At 45.7% G+C, this 19,839-nt stretch overlaps 1 protein-coding gene across 4 annotated transcripts in view; it reads left to right on the top strand.

The window, feature by feature from the left end:
- Window positions 1–19,839, top strand: part of EVA1A (eva-1 homolog A, regulator of programmed cell death) — a 200,209-nt gene that overhangs the window by 132,152 nt on the left and 48,218 nt on the right. For 3 of the 4 annotated variants that reach the window (XM_035560128.2, XM_035560127.2, XM_050710005.1), the window contains exon 1: window positions 4,705–4,877. The exons of the other annotated variant lie outside the window; for it this stretch is intronic. The gene's annotated coding sequence lies outside the window, so the exon portion shown is untranslated. Of the gene's footprint in view, window positions 1–4,704; window positions 4,878–19,839 lie in introns of those variants that run through there. 4 annotated transcript variants of the gene reach the window in all.

Genomic DNA, 19,839 nt, shown 5'->3' with positions numbered 1-19,839 from the left:
TAACATAAGTGGGTTTGGGAGTTACAAGGACTTGCAGCAATAGCTTCATAAGTATGGTGAAACCTGCTTTGAGAGATATTTTATTTATAGCACATTCATTAGGTTGGACAGAATGGACAACAAGTGCTTATGTGGTTAATGATAAATCCATCTGAGGACTAAACCAGTCTGCTGAGTTATGAGAAAGCCATTTGTAGGTCAGATTTTTCTGGAGAGGGAAAGACTTCAGAGAAACAATTCTTATTTATTTTGGGGGGGCAGGGAGAGGATAGCAGTTGAAATCAGCTTTTCTCCTGGTGTAAAGTGTGCAGGATTTAAATGTTACAGATCTTCCATTTTTAAAGGTCTCTTGCCTGTGAAGTCTGTGTAGCTGGCATCTTAAATACCAAAAGTAAAATGGGAAGGAGCAGGCATGTTGGGAAACGAACAGAATATTTTTATAAAGTAGCTGGTCATCTAATGGTAATGTGTGAAAACTGCAGTGATCTCTGTGAAACTGCAAATGTCAGAAAAGGCTTCATCTCTCTGGTATTATAGTTTTGCTTGTGGAATTCAGAAGTGTTATCATGAATTGAAAGGTATTGAACAAAAAAAATGTATGCGAGCCTGTTTGTTCCTTCTGTTTGAATTCACGAGACCTTAATCCTGTCTCCATAAGTGGTTTAGGATAAAGAGTCTTTCAAATAGAAGTAGTTTCTCCTGAATGATAAAACAAAGCGAGAGCATAGGTAATAAAAATAATGCTTTGGAACATCATTATTGTTTTGGTTTTAGGGATAGATCTACCAACAGGATAAAATGGATTGATTCCCCTCTTATAGCCTTATTCAGGGTGGTGCAGGTCATTCATCCACAGGTCCTACTGGTTTCCACCATGGGCCATGCTGCCATTGGATTTCAAAGTGAGCTCTGGACAGTTCTCATTTAAAAAAGAAGAAGAAGAAAAAAAAAAGCATTAAAACAACACCCTTATACATTCCTTTTATATAGCAGCCAAATAGCAAAGGTGTGTTATTTCCCCCAAGAGTCTCATTAGCTGCTTGTCTGGATAGGACAGCTGAAGCTGGTAGAACTGAAAACCTCACAGGTAAATGTCTATCAGAAGGGGACTGCACTTTGCACATCCTCAAAAACAAACAGGCAAAACCTGTCCACTTGAGACACGCCTTTTCCCTGCTGCTAGTCTGATTTTTAGGTAAAAATGGAAATGCTGTGTTCATTGTCAAGGAAGCTAATTGCAAAGTGCCTGCTCTCAGATACGTTGCCCATACCTTCTCCAGGTGTTGCTGCAGGTGCTATTTGTGAGTGAGCTTAGTTTATCAGGAGTCTGAAAGCTGATTGATTATACCCAGTAAGTATTTTTAGAGTGAGAAAACAACACCTCATAAAAAGATACTTAATTCTATATATAAATTTGCAACAAAGCAAAGTACAGGAAACTGCCTTAGATTAATTCACACTGAAAACTAATTTATTACACTCAGGATTATGAGATAATAAAAGACACAGTGGCTTCTCCCTCTCTTGACATCTTGCAATTCAGAGTGGATGCCCTGCTGAGAAGATCCACGTGGGATGAAGAGTTTTGTGGGGCTTTTGGGTCCCTTGCCATTCTGAAACTAGTTAGGTGCTGCTATATTGCAGTTAATTGGTTAATTAAATAGTTAATTAAATAGCACCAGCCACTGTAAATCTGTTATCCACGATGTTAAATTCTGTCGTGGTCCCTGGCACGATGGTTATCCCAGCCCAGTAACAGCTCTAGCATGGCGTGAACATTAGCATTGGCCAGAGCTCATTCCCTACAGGCGGTTTGGGTACAGCCATTCACTTTTGGAGGTCAACGGTGTTTAACCTCCCATGTACGTGTGGCTGGACTGTGCCTGCTGGCCCCAGGGCCACAGACCCCTGACCCCACTGAGTTCATTAATATGGATGTGTCTAATGTAAGCAAGGTAATGTAATCTCCATTGGGTGAGGCATCACAAGGTTCATCAGCATTTTTTTACAGTCTCTTCATCTTCTGTTTCTATTATTTTAAATATACTATTAATAAATATTCATTATTATTTTAATTCCCCTTATGTTATTATCCTTGTCAGGATCAGACCTGTCGGGAAACGGGTATGGTGTCCTGGGCTTGATGCAGGGCATTGCAAATAGTGTGGCGCTGTCTAATCCCCCTTCCACTGTTGTCTCTAATCTATAATGACTTTAGAAATCTGATTTTGGCCAGAATGCTCTAATCTGCATCACGGGCTGCCCCTCTCAGTGACTTCCACGGGCTGCGCTGGAGTATGTCAGGGTTTGGAGCTGAGGGTGGTGTTTGGAGCCGGTTGACAAAACAGATCTGCGAGGCCTCTTCCTGACAGTACACCAGCTCTGATCTGAAACGTGACACAGCCTCAGACATCTGTTTTAAGGGCATAACTGCTCTGAGCTTATTTGAACTCAATACGGGGCTCTGTTTATATTCCTTTGATTAATTGAAAATAACCTCTTGTTAAGGGAGTGACAACCGATACCTTAAATCGTGCTCAAGTCATTCACAAGAGAGGAAAAAATTACACCAAAGGTTAGGCAGGTCAAAGCCCTTGTTTGGATCAAAGCATATGTTGAACACTGTATAAATGCCAAATCTTAAAGTGTTTTGTATTTGAGATTGAAGTTTGGAGTAAAATGATACTATACCAATAAATCCCTAATTCAGCTTGTTAACACACTACCAAATTGACAAAAGCACAGTGAGAAGGGATGCTTCTGTTGGGCTGACTGGATCTAAGTGTCTTAAAAATTTACAGCAGAGGTGAGGTCATTGCTGTAACACCACATCCAGTTCCGGTAGGCACATTTAAAAAAAAAAGACTTTAATGCAGTGGAAATGGATCTCAAAAGAGTGACAGGCACAGTTTGTGGTCTGCCCGTAAAATCTACCTTACTTTAAGAGACTAAAAAAGCTCAGCTAATTTTATGTATTCAGGACAAGGTTACGAGATAACTTGGCTGTGGTTTTGTAAGGTCAAGCCCATATGGCGAGGGAACAGCGGGCTCCAGTTTCCACTTGGGGCTGAATGGCCTGGGTGTATTCCGCCAGAAAACTTGGAGGAACCACAGCTATACCTGGGCTTAAAATACTCCTGCTGTGCTGAGGGTGAACTGAGGTTGGGCTGTGTCCTGGTGGGCTGTAGCTCTTCTTTGTCCATGCTGAATCTGTGGCTTATGGAGCAGATCAATGGGTGATGGACGAGATTGAAGGTGGAGAGTGAGGCCAGGCAGATACAGATTAAAAGGACAGCCTTTCTTCTTCATAAGGTGATAGGCACTGAAATAACTTATCTGGGTTGGATTGTTCTTCATGGAAAGTCTCTGATTCGGGGTGGGATGTGTCCCGGAAAGATGTGCTGTAATCATAGTGGTCCTGCTGTTGATTCAGGACACCACTCTGTGGCTTCAGCTATGCAGAAAATAAGACCAAGTGATCGTAACGATCAGAGAAGTGTCCTCACCTGGCCTTAAGGTATTTCTATTCAGCAGGAATATTTAAAATTCTTATTTTAATAGGCCTGGCTTCCAGCTGTCTCCATGGCTTAATGTATCTGTTGGGACATCTTAGAGCAGCATGGGGGTAACTCATCAACTTCCAAGTAGAAAATTTCCATCTGATCCATACCTCAGTCTATAGCGAGATGTTGTGTGGGTGAGACTGGCACCCATCTCGTCCACCCTATAGCAGCACCAGGAAGACAAAAGAACCCCTTAGGAAGTCCCAGGTCTAAACTAAACTAAAGGGTTTTGGGCACTGCCTACTGCAAGGGCAGGTGGGATTTGGAGACAGCCTGAAGCCTGGGGTGCCTGCAAGGAATCAGGCACACAAGGCGTTAGCTCCAAATGCTGCTTTAAATAACGCCACCCAGCTGGGCTGCCTTGTCCCCTTGTACCCAGCACGCAGGGAAGCATTGAGGGGTTTGCCTCGCTGGAAGACATCCACCCAGCTTTGTTCAATTACAGCAATGAATCGCATCCAACAAGGCGAAGGCTTGACTGCACACCCGGTGTGACTTTGTGCTTCGGTGGGTCCTGTTGGTGTCACGCAGCACCAAAGCCACGTCTCCTGGCTTGCCAGCGCTTGGGCTGCTGCCTGCCTTGTCCCCAAGGCGTGTGGGGCGGCGTGCATCTTATGGGGCTGGGAACGAGACCCCTGCCCCACCCCCTCTGACATCCCCATGGGCTGGCAGCCGGCAGCACTGTGTTTTGGAGCAGCTGCTTGCAAACCTGGGCAGAATTAGCTGGGCTCCTGTGGGCAGTGGCTGACGCACGGGGGGGATCTCGTATCCTGCCCGCAGCCCTCTTACACAACCTGCAGCCTGCGAGGGGCTTAGAAAAGCCATAAAGCTGCTGCAAACTGTGTTTCACTCTCAGTGTCTAACAGCATCACACAGCTCTCGCTCAAATAAATAAACTCTGATGGGAACCCCCCCCGCCCCACTTCATTCCCTGCTTTAATAAAACTTGCCACAGCACTGCATTTTTTTTTTTTTTTTTCTCCAAGTCAGCAGATTTTTAGGGTGGTTAATGAGGGGGAAAAAATTTCTTCTCCCCCCGCACCCCATCCAACTGCCTCCCCCTTCTTTTGCGTCGGGGGCCAAGTTTGGATTGGAGCCTGGTGAAGTTTCTGTGTCATTTCCTGTTGCTGCCCTCGACACTCGCTCCCGCGCTGCTCTCCTCCCGCAGACGCTCACACGTCCTCGCTCCCGGCTCGCTGCTTTTTGGGGAGGATGTGAGCAAGCACGGGAACACCCCACGCTCTCCCCTGTCACACCACCTGCCTGCCGCCATCCACACGGGCTCAGCTCCTGGCCAAGCAGAACAGCCGAACGGTAAAACAACTTTCTTCTTTTCCCAACAGCTCAGCGATACTTTTTTTTTTTTTTTTTTCTTTTTCCTTCTTTCCCCAGGCAGCTGGGAATTTAAGGCGGCAAGAGCCAAAGCAGCCTTTTTTCTCGCAAACTTTCTTCGCCAGGGGGACGTGGCTGGTGGCCGTGGTGGTCCCGGCGGTGATGGATGGGAGCAGAGGTGGGGAGCCAGGGACTGGGGATGCGGAGCCCGAGTGTGGCGGTGCGGGAGCGCGGCGCGGGGCTCTGGCGAGGGGAGAGGTCAGCATCCGCGAGGGCTCGCATTGATGCTCTTTTGCAAACACTGATGGCTCGATGCAAAAGGAAAAAAAAAAAAAAGGAAGAAAAAACATGGCTGTGGGGAAGTCAGTGGAGGGAGGTGAAGGAAAAAGCAGGGGGTGCGCAGTGTTTTCTCTTACATGTTCGTCTTTCAGCTTCAGCCTAACATTTACCCTGGTGAAAGGTTTTCCCTAAGGCTTGCTTGCTGTGGAGTTCAGGGGTTTTGCAGTCCCGGTGGCTGGTATCAGACAGAACTGATACTTGCTAGAATCTGTATTGCGCTCGCTTGGAGGAGCGGGCACAAATCAGCTGGCATCTGTAAAAACCTGCCTGTAATGCCTTTCCTTTGACATTTCCTTATTTGCTCACTAAAGGCAGATATATTTATTTATTTGGTGAGAAAATGACACAAATGTTTGTGCTTTAAAGCAGAGCGACTGTGACTTCATGTGCTATTTCTGTCAATCCCGACTCGTTTTGTCTTGACTGTTTCTTGGACAAACAAGGCGTAACAAAGTGACGGCTAAATCCCGAAGCATGTGCTGGAGCCAGTTCCCGGAGCTTTCGGAGTTAAAAGGCTTGCTTGAACTCACTGACACAGGACAGTAAATTTCAACATGTCAGTAAGTGAGGGAAAAAAGAGCTTGCAGAGCATAACACACCGGCAGATAGGCAGCGGCAGAGAGTCGGTGCTGCACAACCCCAGGGTCTTCACGGGCAGGATTAGTTCCCAACACCTCCAGCTACTCGGCAGCATTTAGAAAGGTCAATTATATGTGTAGTGCTTACCGGCTAATTAGTCGTGGGGAAAAATGCCTCGGAGTTGGCCCTGGGAAAAATGATCTTAACGCTTTGTGTACAGTGTGTTTACCTCCCAGTCATTGCTCGATTCATGTTTCTCCCTCCGCTCACCCTTATTTTATGTTAGTTTTGCACTGAAGTCCTGCCTGGCACTGATCCCCATGATGGGAGTGCAGGTACAAGATGGGAAACGTAGGCAGGGGGCTTTGGGCACACCCTGAGCACACCAGTCCTTCGCCCCAGCCTCCAGCTCAGGCACATCGCATCCCATGGCTGGGGAAAGTTCAAGCTCCCTGCCCAGCCTTGGCATCCCTTGTCTTGTGTCCATAAGCAATGAGGGACCCAGGAGACGCTACTGACATCTTTGCCTGGAGTTCATTTCTAGGCAAAAACTCAAAGTCTGTTTCACAGTTCCTGTACAAAAGTTTCTTTCCTTCTTTTTTTCTTTTTTCCAAAATTGAGCTGTGTAGGTAATGCTTTTTATTTATTTATTTATTTTTTTTGGGGGGGGGGAGTCTTCCCATCTCCCAGACTCTTTCTGAGTATTGTGCTTCTCCTTACTGATTTTTCAGAAAGTTTTCTTCCCTTTCAGCTTTCTCCACTCAGCTCTGTCTGTACAAGTGAACTATTATTGGTGGTCTTTGCTGGCACCCATGGTCCTTGACATAGGTTGGTGTGGGACAGCTCTTGTGTGTTGCTGGGAGCTTGGATGGGCCGGGACACTCCAGAAAGGCATTTTGGATGTGGCCACCTTGTTTTAGAGGGTAGGAGAGTTTATTAATACGTAGGCGGCAGACTGTGCCAGTTGGCTTCAGGGTTGAAGAATGGGCTCTGGCACCGTTCAGTTTACTAGCAGAGACGTAGCCAACAAGCTCATATAACAGAGGGAGGGGAGAAGCTGTAGCAGGAGTTACTCCTGGCACCTCTGAGGAGCTGAAGAAATAGTATTTACCTGGAACTATGCTTTGCATTTCTAGACATGAAAGGAAGTGGAGTGACAGACTGATGTTTTTGCAGGAGTCCACCAGACAATTTAACTCGTAGGTGAGCTGAGCCATTGCACGTGCAAGGGGACTAAGCAGCTTCAGGTGGTGCTTAAAGGGTGGTTAGGACCTGAGGATCTTTAGAAATCCATCCCCGTATTTACATGTTGAGAGAAAAACCTGTTTCAAATGCAATTTTGGGTAATCCCATTATAATCTATCCTATGACTTAGCCTATGGGTGCCACAGTGGCTTTAGATAAGAACAATGCAATTTCACCCTTAATTATTTTGGACCTAAATGTGAACCCACTTCATTTTAAGCTGACATCACTCCATGATTTCAGTGAAGTTACTCCTGGTTTACAGCAGTCGAGGTCAGATGAAAGTCAGTTCCTTCGTATGTGTACGATTTGCACGGGAGAAAGCAAGACAAGAGAAACCTGCTCAAGGTGAGATCATGGTGGGAACTGAAGGGGCTTGGGTACCACCAGGACCTTTCTGGCTTTTTTGGATTTTTTGACTTTCTCACTTGCCCCAAATCTCATCTTTATGTTCTGTTCATGGAACCTTGCCCTCTATAAAATCAAATGCCGAAAACAGGGTCCTGGTCCTGCCTCTCCCCTTGTGCGAGCATGTTCTTCACACCATGCTTTTAGTGTTGATGTGGCCTTGACAGATGAGTCAAGGGATGGAGATTCCAGTTCTGCTGCTTGCCTTGGGAAAGTGCTCTGGAGCCCAACAGACTTTACTGTCTGGAAATATTTCCTGTTGCACAACATAAATTGTCTGTTTCAGTTTAATCCTGTTGTCTTAAATTACATCACTAAAGTATTACCTTGAGTGAAGCCTCTCTTTTGGCCACTTCACTGCAGTGGGGGAACCAGTATTGTAAGAGGCCTCAGGTTGTGAAGTCTCTGCAAGAAGGTGGAGTGAGCACGAGTTTCCCTTCCCCCTTCCTCCATCTTGCACAAGCGCAGGATGAACAAGTCTTGCTTTGTAGCAGCTTAGAGGTGCAGGTCTGTACTTCTTCTAAGCCCTGAGCTAGACACTTCAGTCCAATGGTGGCTGCTGAGATCTCCAGGAGACATCTCCCATTGCTGGTGGCTTCTGATGGCTCTGGTGGTCCTTTCCTCTGAGCTGCTTTTTTGTGCTTAAGCTCATGATGCTCCCTCTCCTATCCTGCCTGAGGTTGCTCCAAGGATGTTCCGGTGCTGCCTGGCCTCACGTTGCCTGCTGCCTGCTTCACTTTCTGCTGGGGTTTGCCTGGAGCCCCAGATCTTGTGGTATTTAAGTGCTGATGCACAAATGAAGGTAACATTTACATGCTCTAGTGAGTCTCCGGCTCGCCTGCACGAATCTCGTTTCCATTCTTCTAGAGCAGCGCCACTACCTGTGGACAGCCCTCGCCTCGGTGCTGCAGGGAGCTGTTGATCACTGCTCTGTTTATGGGATATTGCCATAGCAATCAGGATGCGTGGTAGAGATAATCAGGAGATGAAGAGGTGCATGCCTCCTTCCCTCTCCCTCCCTCCTTCCCCAGCCAGTATCTTGTTTGCATTGGCTATTTTTAAGCATATTTGCTACCAGAGGCTGAAGATCGCAATCAGTCTGAGCCTTGCCACTGTGCAACTCACAGCTGTTTCAGGTGGATTTGTGCTGAGGGTGGAAGGGTGGTTTTTGCTCTTCCAGCTGCTGGCTTGGGGCTCCTGATATAGCTGCTGATGGTTGTGGCTCCCCAGGAAATCAGCGAAGGGTACCAGCCACTTTGACACAGGCCACCACACAGCTTAAAGCCAGAGCTTTTCCTCCTTCCTCCTGACCTCTCCTGGAGTCAAACTGGTGAACGCAAGGTGAGAGGCTTCTGTGTCCCATCAACAGTCCCCTCAGTCATCCTCTCCCTCCCTGGAAGTGTTGTTTTTGGTTAATTTGTACAAGACTGGGCCTCCATGCTCTATCCTGCGGGAGGAAGCTCGAAGCTGGAATTTTGTAATAAATGCCAGATTGTTCTCTTGAGGCACAATGGAGAAGGCCACTCCTGTTGCTTCTCCAGTCCTTGTAAGCTCTTGTTCAGCTAAATCTGCTAACTGTGAAAGGTTTTCTTTCCCCATTGAGAATAAACCTGACCTCTGCGGAAGGTCAGCATCGGGGGTGTTTGTTCTGAGATACGTGATTTCCACGGAGCCATGGTGGGAATCCCAGACCACATCTTCCTGATGCAGGTTCCCAGCAGTTCGCCAGGGCTGAGTCACTCTGAACGCACCCCCAGGCCATCTGCAGCGTTGCTGAACCGCAGCATTGCTGAATCTGAGGACTTCTGCTCCCCTGTCCTTGGCCAGTCTCTTTGGTGCTACCCAAGGAGCGCAGAACAGTCTGTCCCTGTGCACGCCAGAGGCAGCTGGTTTGTGCTGGAGTGAGTGTGGGTTTGTACCTGCAGCTCAGGACAAAAAGTTCTGCACTCCTTAAAGGCTTTCTGCAGTTAGGGAAAAAAAGGATCTGGTCATCTGATTTTGGCACTGTCACTGATTCCCCATGCGACCACATTATTTAAACTTTTTTCTCCTGACTGCCAGCAACAAAAAGACCACCACTCCCTGCTCTCTCCTCCTGGCCATCTCACTTTGAGATGGCCATAACTTAAATAAGCATGTACTACCATAACTGAAATGTATGCAGAGAGCATGCTATACAAATAAGATTTTGCTTCTTGGCTATCAGTCACCCTACTAAGGACGGCGATAACAACGGGTGAAGCCCATATCTCATCCTCAGTGGTACCTGACACTCACACTACCTGTAGCTCGTCTGGAGTTTCCCAGTTGGACTTAATTTCGCTAGCTTAATAATATACATCTTGTACCCCTTTTATTTGAGTAGTCACTGTGATTGCCCTCTGACATAGTCTAAAATTATGTAAATTATGCTTGGATTCCTCTTCTCTCTTTTTTTTTTTTCTTCTTCTTTATTAATGCATACATGGACCGTATAGTCTTCAGAGATTTATTTTTCTTTAATGAAATCAGCCTCCTTTTCCTGGCTAGTGTACTGCACAAATGTCACATTTAAATACGTGCTTTCAAGTTCAGTCCTCTCCCTCAGACGTATTACTTTACACTACATTTGGCTGGGTTAAATTGCACTGCTGATTTACTACATCAGTGGCCACGAAAGACTCGAATTCCTCTGACTCCTGTTTTGTTTTTTCTCTCTATTTACTATACACAGTGCTCTGGTTTTGGAATGGTTGGCAGACTGTAAGCTTACATTTCTTATTTCTTGTCTCCCCCTTGTATAATGTTTACAATTGGATTCATATATTTAGCACACTCAGAGCCGAGTACATTGCAGAGCAAGTACAAAAAGCTCTTTGGAGAGCAGTATGAGTGTCACAGTCCTGTGCTGTGCCAGGCACCAGCTATACAGAGGAGGAAAAGGGGGAAAGATGTGACCAAAGTGCAGGGAAGCTCCCTTGTTTGTCTTCTACAAGCAGGAGCTGGAAGCAGGACGATGCTCTTCAGCCAGCTAAGGAGGCTTGAACAGCACCGAGAGCTCAAGGAGGCTTCCCCTGTCCTCCTAAGTTTTGTATCCATAAGACTGCCACCTCTCTTCTCTGTCCAAAAGCTGCCTGAGTGGAAGCTCTGGGTATGAGATTTGAGTCCAAATACCTTTCACTAATTGAGTTTAATTGTTTAAAAAGCAAACTAGTGCAGCGTTGGGAATTCCCTTCTTTTTGTTTGCTTACGTGAAGAAGCCCTGGCTAAGCAAATCTGCCAGGCATGCTGGCTCTTCCTGACCAAAGATTTTAACACAAGGGTTAAAGCATGTAGTGACAGCAACAGTGGCAATATAAACCTTCCCTGGAGAGGAAGGAGGCACCCCAAAGGCAGTCAAGCCACCCTCCACCTTCCGATTTTACCTCCCTGTGTGGGGCTGCATCACCTCTCCTTCAGGTGGAAGCTGCCAGGTGGTGAAGGTCTCATGCACTGCCAGTGAGAACTTTCAGCTGATACTCAGGAAAGGCATCTCTGGTGCCAACCAGTTTCTGAGAGCAGCGAGCCAGGAGGTAGGTGCCTGTTCAGATATATCCCAGCCAGCTGGCTGGCTCTCAGCTTGGCAGGCGGGAGAACCTAATTGCCCTGCACAGACACCCTGTCTCCCTGGACAATACACGAATGCTTACAGGTTCTGAGTCATTCCTCAGAAATTCAGCACTCTCTGTTAGATACCTCAATGCTCACGATAGGTGCTCTGGGTCATGCTGCTGGGCAGGATGTCTTTAGGTTCGTATTGTTCTTTATTCTAGGTGGCCTGAAGTCAACTTTCCGTAGCTTGGCTTTTGCAGGTGCAAAGGAAAGGTTGCAGTCTGGGGAGAAGTACTGTTGGCCTTAATCAGTATTTACAAAAAAAAAAAAAAAAAAAAAAGTATGCAAGGCACTGCCCGTTGTTACTAAGAGAAATCATGCGTGTTAGGACGGGGACCACATGGCTATCATGCCATGCAATCTCACTTTATTTTCTAGTAGCACTAAACACTTACTGATTCTGTCCAGACCTTGCCTGTTCTGTAATTTTCTAGAGTTGTCTCTATGAGGCAGAAGCTTGCCTGCAAAAACATAACAAAACAAACAAACAAAACCCAAACCAACCCAAAAAAAGAATAGTATTCATCCAGGGTGCTAGTTTGTTCTCTGCACAGCTTTTACTGTGCAGCTAGCTCACTGCCAAGCATCACACAGCACAGCAGAGAGCGAGGCAGAGAAGTGCCTGTGAATCACCATGGAACAACAGCAGGCGAGCCAAGTGGGTCCATGTGATTTTAGGCAGGGCTCAAGAATTTCATTCCTTTAGCTTCAACCCAGGGGGCAAATTTGTTCATTTCTCTGGCGTCGCAACAATGATAAAGACTGTGCACCCATTTGCCCTGAACTGGTGTGGTTTTTGCTGTGAATCACTTGCTGTTCCCATTGTGTGAGATCATAGCAGTTAAAGGAAAGGTGGAGATTCACTGGGACCAACTCTCATGTATACTAAGCTGCCTTTAGCCTCTCCTGAGTGTAGAAGATAGCCTTAAAGCAAAAGTAAATGGTGTAGTCAGAGCAGTGTAAGTGGGTTCTAGAATCAGACAAGTTCACTGCTCTGAAGTGTGTTTTGCAGACGTGTTAGGAGATGGGTGCCAAGCTGTGAGCTGTCTCTTATCTCCACAATGGATGATGGAGAGAAATTTTAGGAAGGTTGAAGTACCTCTGTCTGCAAAAACTGAGTGCTTCAGTGGTTCTTTTGCATGCTGATTCTTGAGTTTTTTTCTGGGAATTATTTTGGAGAGCACTACTTGGCTTGGACTAAAAGTATGTGAGACAGCTGTGTAATAGCATGGACAGTCAAGTTCCAGCACCCATGCTTGCATCCTGAACTAGGAAGGAATAATTCTGGGAAAGACAGGAATACAGGCAAAGATATGAAGAACACCACCTGCTCGAGAGAAGCAACCTTGAGAGGCAGACACAAAACTTCCTACCTTGCCTGTCCATGTCTCCTGGACAGCCTGGAGTTATTTCATATGAGCACATCTCAAAGCAGGTACCCTAAATTACAGCTCTGTCACAGGTTCTTCAGGGTATAACATCCCCCTGCAGCCCTTGGGATTATTATGGATCTGAGGGGGGGACTAAGTGCAGCTGGAGGAACTAGGACACTTGTGTCCTTCACCATTCACGACAGTAGGAAGGTCATCTTATCCAGCTGCAAAATGGGAGAGCTATCTTGCACCCATCTGCCAGAGGTTTAATTCTTTCTTGCTTGCAACTTGCTTGAAAAACGAAAAGCTCTATGTGACTGCTGTGTGTTATTAATGAGGGAAGGTTGGAAAAAATCCCCAAGACTTTCTGTCGTATAAGTTGCTTGAGAAAAGACATGCTATCCGTGGCAAGACCTCACAGCATGCAAATTCTCAAAGCATATATGTAAAAGTTTGAAACTGGAGGTTTTGTTGACCCTGGAAGAAAAAGCAGATTCCAAACGGGCTCAGAAAAAAAAATCTCCTGTTTCAACAATATTTGTTCTTGCTTTATTGATGAATAGATGCAGCTTGCCTGTGTTGTGGTTTTGCCCTGTTTATCTTCTGTGTTTGCATACATTCTCTTTCTGGGCAATTACAGTTTCAAGAGTTGGCCTCAAGGTAGGCAGCGTAAGAGCCACATCATCTCTTCCTTCCTCCCTTTCATTGAATTTCTGAGCTTGGGGTCCTGCTTTTGAGCAGAATTTTTGTGATGGGGACTGTAGGGACTAGATTACCATAGAGAAAATGTGAATTTGAACTTTGGTCTGCAGAAAAGAACCTGATATTTCATTCTGAAAAACCTCTTTGGGCCATAAGGACCTACAGATTAAAAACACATAGTATAGGAAAGCTTAACAAAATACAATCTCCATAGCTTTGCAGGGAATTAGTTCTACCTTGTTGTTTCCATTGAACTGTGTGACTTGGAGAAGGATGAAGTGAACCTGCTCAGAAATCCTCAGGAAGAGACGTGGACTGCTTGAGGGTATCCGTGGGGGCTTTTCCCCCTGTCCGAGGCTGGGTAGTCGGTTCAGCTGTTCTGCTGCTGCAGTGCAATATGCAGTGACAAGTTTTCCCTGTGAGGTTCAAGGCACAAAGAGAAGAAGTCATTGCCAAGGCAGGCTGCATTTTTTTTTAATTATTTATTATTATTATTATTTTTTTTTGTAGGGGAAGGGAAGGTCTGTGGTCCCTCACTCCTTCTTCTGACTGTTTCATCTGTTATATCGCTATGCAGAGGCTGGTACTGTGGGATGATACCAAATTCTTCAATTTGACTTCAGATTAGCTCTTTTTTGACTCTCTCGGTCTGAATGTTGTCTCATTACAGCCCCTGTTTACTGGGAGGCATTGTAGAAAAATTCTAGCATGCATTTATTTAAATATAAATGGAGTAGCTATAGAGCTCTTTCCAAAGAGTTTAAATGGCATCCTTGGCAAGAAAATAGAGAGGAAGAAAATATCTGTTACATGCGCCTGTGTATTGCCCCTAGAATAGGATCAAAGTTACAAAAAGAAACTGTGGTTTTGTTTCTCCGCAGTTGTTAGAGTTCACAAACTTCCCAGGATCTATATTTCAAGGCTTTCATCAGCCAGATTTTTGTACACATTTACATTCATTCAAAATAGTTTCCAGGCAGTGGGCGATTAGTGGTTAGACATGGCCTACAGTTTGGTGATAATTTGATTAAGTGAAATCCTTAGGAAAATGAGCATTCCAGATCTTTCATGTTCCTGTGCTTTACCTATGGACCACATCTCCTTCCCCACCCAGTCTCACAGGAGAAATCTCCTTTATCTCCTGCATTTCAGAAAGGAGCAGATGAATGCTAGGCAGGAAAGACGAGGGGATCCTTCCAGCCAGACTGAGCAGCAGGAAAAGATATTAACTCCAAAAAAACACCACTTTTACATTTTTCCAGGAGAATTCAAAATGCAGTCATTTTCTCCCTCTCCCCAAGAAGTCTGTGTACTCTGGTTCTTCTGCATGAATTCGGTATTAAGGACCGTGGTGTGCTACTAGCAAGGGGCCGAGAGGGTGTACCGTGGAGTTAGAGTTTCCAGAGGTGGAGGAAGCACAAGATTCATAACATCTTGAGAAGACTCAGACCTCCTCAACGTGCTTAGGAGGGCACCCCCCTGTAGCATCCCTTGGAGAAGCATTCCTTTGTCAATGGACCTGGATGCACGAGGAGGTGGTCTGCAAACAAATGAAGACAACCTATACCAGCACACTCCCCTGCTGCCCAGTGAGCCAGCCAAGAAAGCAGATAAAATAAAAACAAGATGTAAACATTCAAAGCTTAGCCAATTTTTATTTATGTGCGACTGAAATAATTCTCTAATGTTGTGCAGGCTGGGCCATGGATTTCTTTCAGAGGAAGATGAAGTGGTGTGAGAGTATGGCTTGTCTGTAAGTCCTGGCTAGTAGAAGGACCATCTTGTGTCCTGCTCCTTCATTTAGAAACAGGGAGAGTGGAAGGGACAGTCAAGTCCTTAAGTGTCTACTTTTACAACAATCTTTGCTTTACCGAATTCCTTCAGGAAATTTTGGTTAAAAATATTGATTTAAAAAAGAAGGATGATGTCTTTCCGCTTTCCTGTAAATACTGCGGGTATTCGCCTGCCACAGTCAGTGACTCATGTATTTCCGGTTGGTGAGAAGGGGTTTACAAACATTTGGATTTACAAACACGCATGGATTTACAAACAGTTGCTTGCAGTGGCTTTGCAGATCTCTTTGTGATAACAGCACGTCATTTGTCTCCGAACCATAGGCTTCATATGAGCACAGTGCTGTCTGGGGTGGCAGACAGGGACAAACAACCGTGCCTTCTCTGTGTCCTGGAGACCTTTCCAGTGGCTGAGAAGCCAGCACGGCCCTGCATGGACCTGCTGTGGCTCTGCTGACCACGCAGGGAGGGGAAGCATGGGACACGCTGGGCTGAGAAGGACGCTGTGCCCTTGCAAAAGCCCAGCCATGCATCCCAGGGACAGTGGCAACCTTTCCTCTTTTCTCCTTCCTTAGGAGTGCAAAGCAAAAGTGATATAGACATTTTGTTTTCCTGCAGGGGAAATTCTCTCCTCCCCCAAGGCAATGAAGTGATCTGTCAGAGGAACATTTACCTGAGAAATTAAAATCACAGCCTCCTGGCTGCCATCACAAAGCAGGCAACCCCAGTTATTTCCCTAGGTTCCTAAATAAAAGGGGAGAAAAGACCACTGAGACCATTCAGTCCATCTTCCTGGATAAAAGCAGACGTAGATTTTCCCTGAATTAGTTCCCATTTCAGTTACAGCAAGCATCCCACCTTTGTTCTGCAGGTGGTACCATCCTTGGCAGGGGTTGTTCCACCATCACCAGCAGCTGACATGGGTACAGCCATTACTTTCCCGCTCCTTGGCCCTAAATCCTTTTGTGTGTGTGCCATTAGTGGTCCGTGTGTCCTCATTTGTGACACCATGAGCCGTGGCAGCATCTCTCAGGGAGTGCAGCCACCTTCATTTGCAGGTTCCACACATGGAGAACACATGAGAAAACCTCAGTATGATTTTCAGCCTAAGCTTATTTAAAACTTTATATGGAAAAAGAAAGTTCTGGAAGTCCACACTCCAACATGCATGGGACTCAGTTAATTCACCTTGAAGAGGCCTTCAAGAGAACTCTAAAAATGCACGCTGCATTAGGGATAGGACATGGGTGAGTGCACCAGAGCAGCACCAGACAAACAGCAAACACTGCAGCAACCCAACAAGGAGGTCATGGGAGCTGCGGGGCTGGCAGCATCGCTGAGCAGATCTGTTTGCGATGCGGCCGTTTTTTTCTCACAGATGGGATAAAAATAAGATAGATTAAGTATATCCAAGAAAAAATAGTTTTGCTAAGGCTTGAGCAAGCTGCCAATGTCAGCAAAGGGAGCAAGTAATGTAAGCAAACTTCAGAGAAGGAAAGCTGCAGAGTCTCCTGCTGGAGAGAGCAAAGGGGGCTGGCTCCGTGCACTGGCTGGATGCGGGGTGAGGGGTTGGCCGGGCAATTAAGTTGATTTGTGTCTTCTGTGTTTACCCGGGGAGATCCCAATGGAGAGGGAGGTTTTTCTCTTGGCTAATAAATATTCCTGCCCCTAGTTTCAAATGTTTTTCTTCCTGCTGTGGCCCTTTTGAGTTAACCTCAGCCATGGCAAGTCACTCAGGCTGATATGTAAGTGTTGAGGGTCCTACAGAAATCTGGAGCCTTTTGTCATGGCTGTTAATGACTGTGCTGCTTTTCCAGGGTTAGGTCTACATGTGGATGTGATTTCGCACCCAGCTTTCCAGCAGCTCCTTGTGAATGGCCGATTTGGGCAAGGTGAGGAACTGCTCCCTAAAACCAGACCTTCTATCAGCAGAGTGAGCAGCGGCAACACTTCTGCCATCTGTGCAGGAGGATGCTCCCTGGTGAGCATGAAACTGCTCTTAGGATGTGTGATGGAGAAAAAGCAGATGGTGTATCAGGGCTTTGGTGGGCTCAGATGAGCAATAGTGCTTCTCGGTTGCTTTTCAGTAACTGGCTGTGAGCTTGGTCTTAGGCAGTGGCAGATCATCTGCCTTCATTTAGTGGGTTGTGAAAGCAGAGGCTTCCTATTGATTTCTGGTCTTCCTTTCCTTTTTTTTTTTTTTGGAGAGTTACAGCTCCAAGTTACAGCTGGGTTAAGGCTAGTGGCATACTGAGGCTCCATACATTAAGTCTTTAGGGGTGCTGATGTATAGAAAACCCCTGCTCCAGGTGAAAACATCATTCAGAGAATTATTTCCTAAGCATACAGGCTCCATTTCTCTTACCCTGCTTCCTGATTAAGACAGGGGAGGCCACATCTGAAATGCTGCTGCTCTGATTTGGGAGTACTTACTCCACTTTGGTGAGGTGTAAATGGTAAGGGGCATGACAAGAGGGAAGGAGGATGTCATTCTCCACTATATCATGGTTATTTGTTGCTCTCCGGAGTGGTTACTTCTGGTTTTTAAATGCACTTAATTCAAACAGAGGCAACCTCGGGAAAAGGGGGTTGGGATTGTGTAGGGAAGCTTCCTATGATGAACGTCTGCCTCTTTTTGGTTAACAACCATATTTGTTACATTAAAACAAATGCCACTATATGACCCAGAGAGCTTGTGGAAGGTGGCCAGAAAATAAACTGTTGCTACTGATGAGATAATGGATTAAAAAAAAAGAAGATAGCAGCACTAAAAAAAGAAAAGGAAACTCAGGCAAAAAGCTGTTTCTCATTTCTTTTTACTTTGCCCTGAAAATGAAGACAAACGTGGTTTTTCAGCTCAGTCTCACTTTGTAGAGTTGTTGGGTTGGACACTTGGGGGATAGAGATTTCTAACTTTCCTTTCCCATGTTGTTTGAGAACCCCACCAGAAATGTGTCTGAGTAGCAAAGTTCACTCCCTGCCATGTGTGAAGATGGTTAGGGCCAGGGTTTTGATTCACTTTGCATGTGAAGTAATAACCAGACACCACAAGTGAGTCAAGACTCTCGGATGGCCAAGAGGGAGCTGGATTCATTTTGGCCCTCTTCTCTGTAGCTGGTGTCTGTCTGTCTGGATCTGTGAAAGTGATGCCATTAATGCCAGCGCACCGATCCCTCTGTCTGTCTGGCAAGCCAACATCAGTCTCCCATCTGGGTATGATGCAATTTCCTTTGCTTCTTTATTAGGAGATTAAAGGAGCTGCCTCTTCTCCCTTTTCCTTGTAGATAATTTATTGTTTCTGGAATTAATAGCTTTTAGTATTTGAAAGTTTCCTGCAGATGGATCAGGAGCAGAAAAGAACATTGCCATGACAGCATTTTATAGGCAGATACCTACAGAATAGGCTACCTGTTTCCTGGCCCCCCTATTATGTACAGATTGAGACTTAAGTGTTTACCTGAGTTGTCACTTCAAAAACCGGTTTTGTTTCTTATAGCAAATTTAAGAGGCTAAGTGTCTTAAATGACTTTTTGTGGTAACTGCTGGTAAGTTCAGTGGTGACATAAAGAATGATGTCACAAAATTCAGAATTCTCCTCCTCTTGACATTTGGCACATTGGGTAATGCATATGCTCTCAACATAGCGGGCCATCACTCCTTATCACCAAGTTTTGTATCTGGAGGTCCTTCCTACCTAGAAGCTTCCTTTGCCTCCGTTGCACACAGCAAACGGCATCTGCCTTGATGAGTCTCCTTGTTTCATCTGGAATAGAGTTAATTTTCTTCCTAGTAGCTGGTATGGTGCTGTGTTTTGGATTTAGGATGAGAATAATGCTGATAACACGTGATGTTTTAGTTGTTGCAGAGCAGCACTTACACTGAGGCAAGGACTTTTCAGCTCCATCAATCAGCTGGTGGTGAGCAATTGCATTGTGCATCTCTTGTTTGTGTATTCTTTTCTTTTTCCTTTTTTTTTCTTCTTCCTTATAAACCTGTCCTTATCACAACCAATGTGTTTTACTTTTTTTTTTTCTTTTTTTTTTTTTTTTCTTCTGATTCTCTCCCCCATCCCACAATGCGGTGAGTGAGCAAATGGCTGTGTGGTGCATAGCTGCCTGCTGGGTTAAACTACAGTGAGTCTGTAGGGTTATATAGGGATTTACCTGTTGGACTGAAAGGGACTGCTCGTCCTTTAGCCCAGGTTAAGAAGTTGTGCCTTTTGGGGCTCTTTAGGGCTGTTTCAGTCTTGACACTTTGTGGGACTTGCCATATGTTGTGGTCATTCTTTTAGGACAGTACTTACTAAAGCCATTTATATATTTTTATAGCTAAGCACAGGAGTAGGACGAGGAGGTACAGATGTCCATCAGCTTTGCACCAGGTTGCAGAGACCACTTGGCAAATACTCCAAAGAGAAAGTTCTCATATGTCTGTGAGAAGTCTCTCTTGCCCAGGGCCAAGACACACTGGAGAAGTAGCTGACACAGCCTCCACTGCTCTGCTTATCTTGTGCGTTCCCATTGAAGGCTGAGGTTTGGCCAAGTGTGTTTCTGTCTCTGTGCAGACACTGCTGTGACTGCCCAGGCATGCACTTGGGCTAGGAGGCAGCAGGTAACAGCTGTGTGACATGGCCAAGGCTGCCGCCTGCCTGAGGAGGTCTTCTCCTCCTGTATCACGCTACCAGCAGGTGCTGGGATGTGATGCTGGAGGAAAGGAGACTTTTTGGGGCTTTTCTCCCTCCTCGGCTCCTGGGAAGAAGTATGCAGGTCTAATCATGTTACAGGTGGCTTCAAACTATGACTTGTCCTGACCTACCTCTTTGTAGCAGGTCTAGGAGAATGCTTGTTTCAGGGTTAGGTGATTACCGACATGCTT

This window comes from Cygnus atratus, chromosome 3 (genome assembly GCF_013377495.2).
Source record: "Cygnus atratus isolate AKBS03 ecotype Queensland, Australia chromosome 3, CAtr_DNAZoo_HiC_assembly, whole genome shotgun sequence".
In the NCBI taxonomy this organism is placed as follows: Eukaryota; Metazoa; Chordata; class Aves; order Anseriformes; family Anatidae; genus Cygnus; species Cygnus atratus.
Note: the sequence above shows the minus strand (reverse complement) of the source record. Positions and strands in the feature narration are given on the sequence as shown.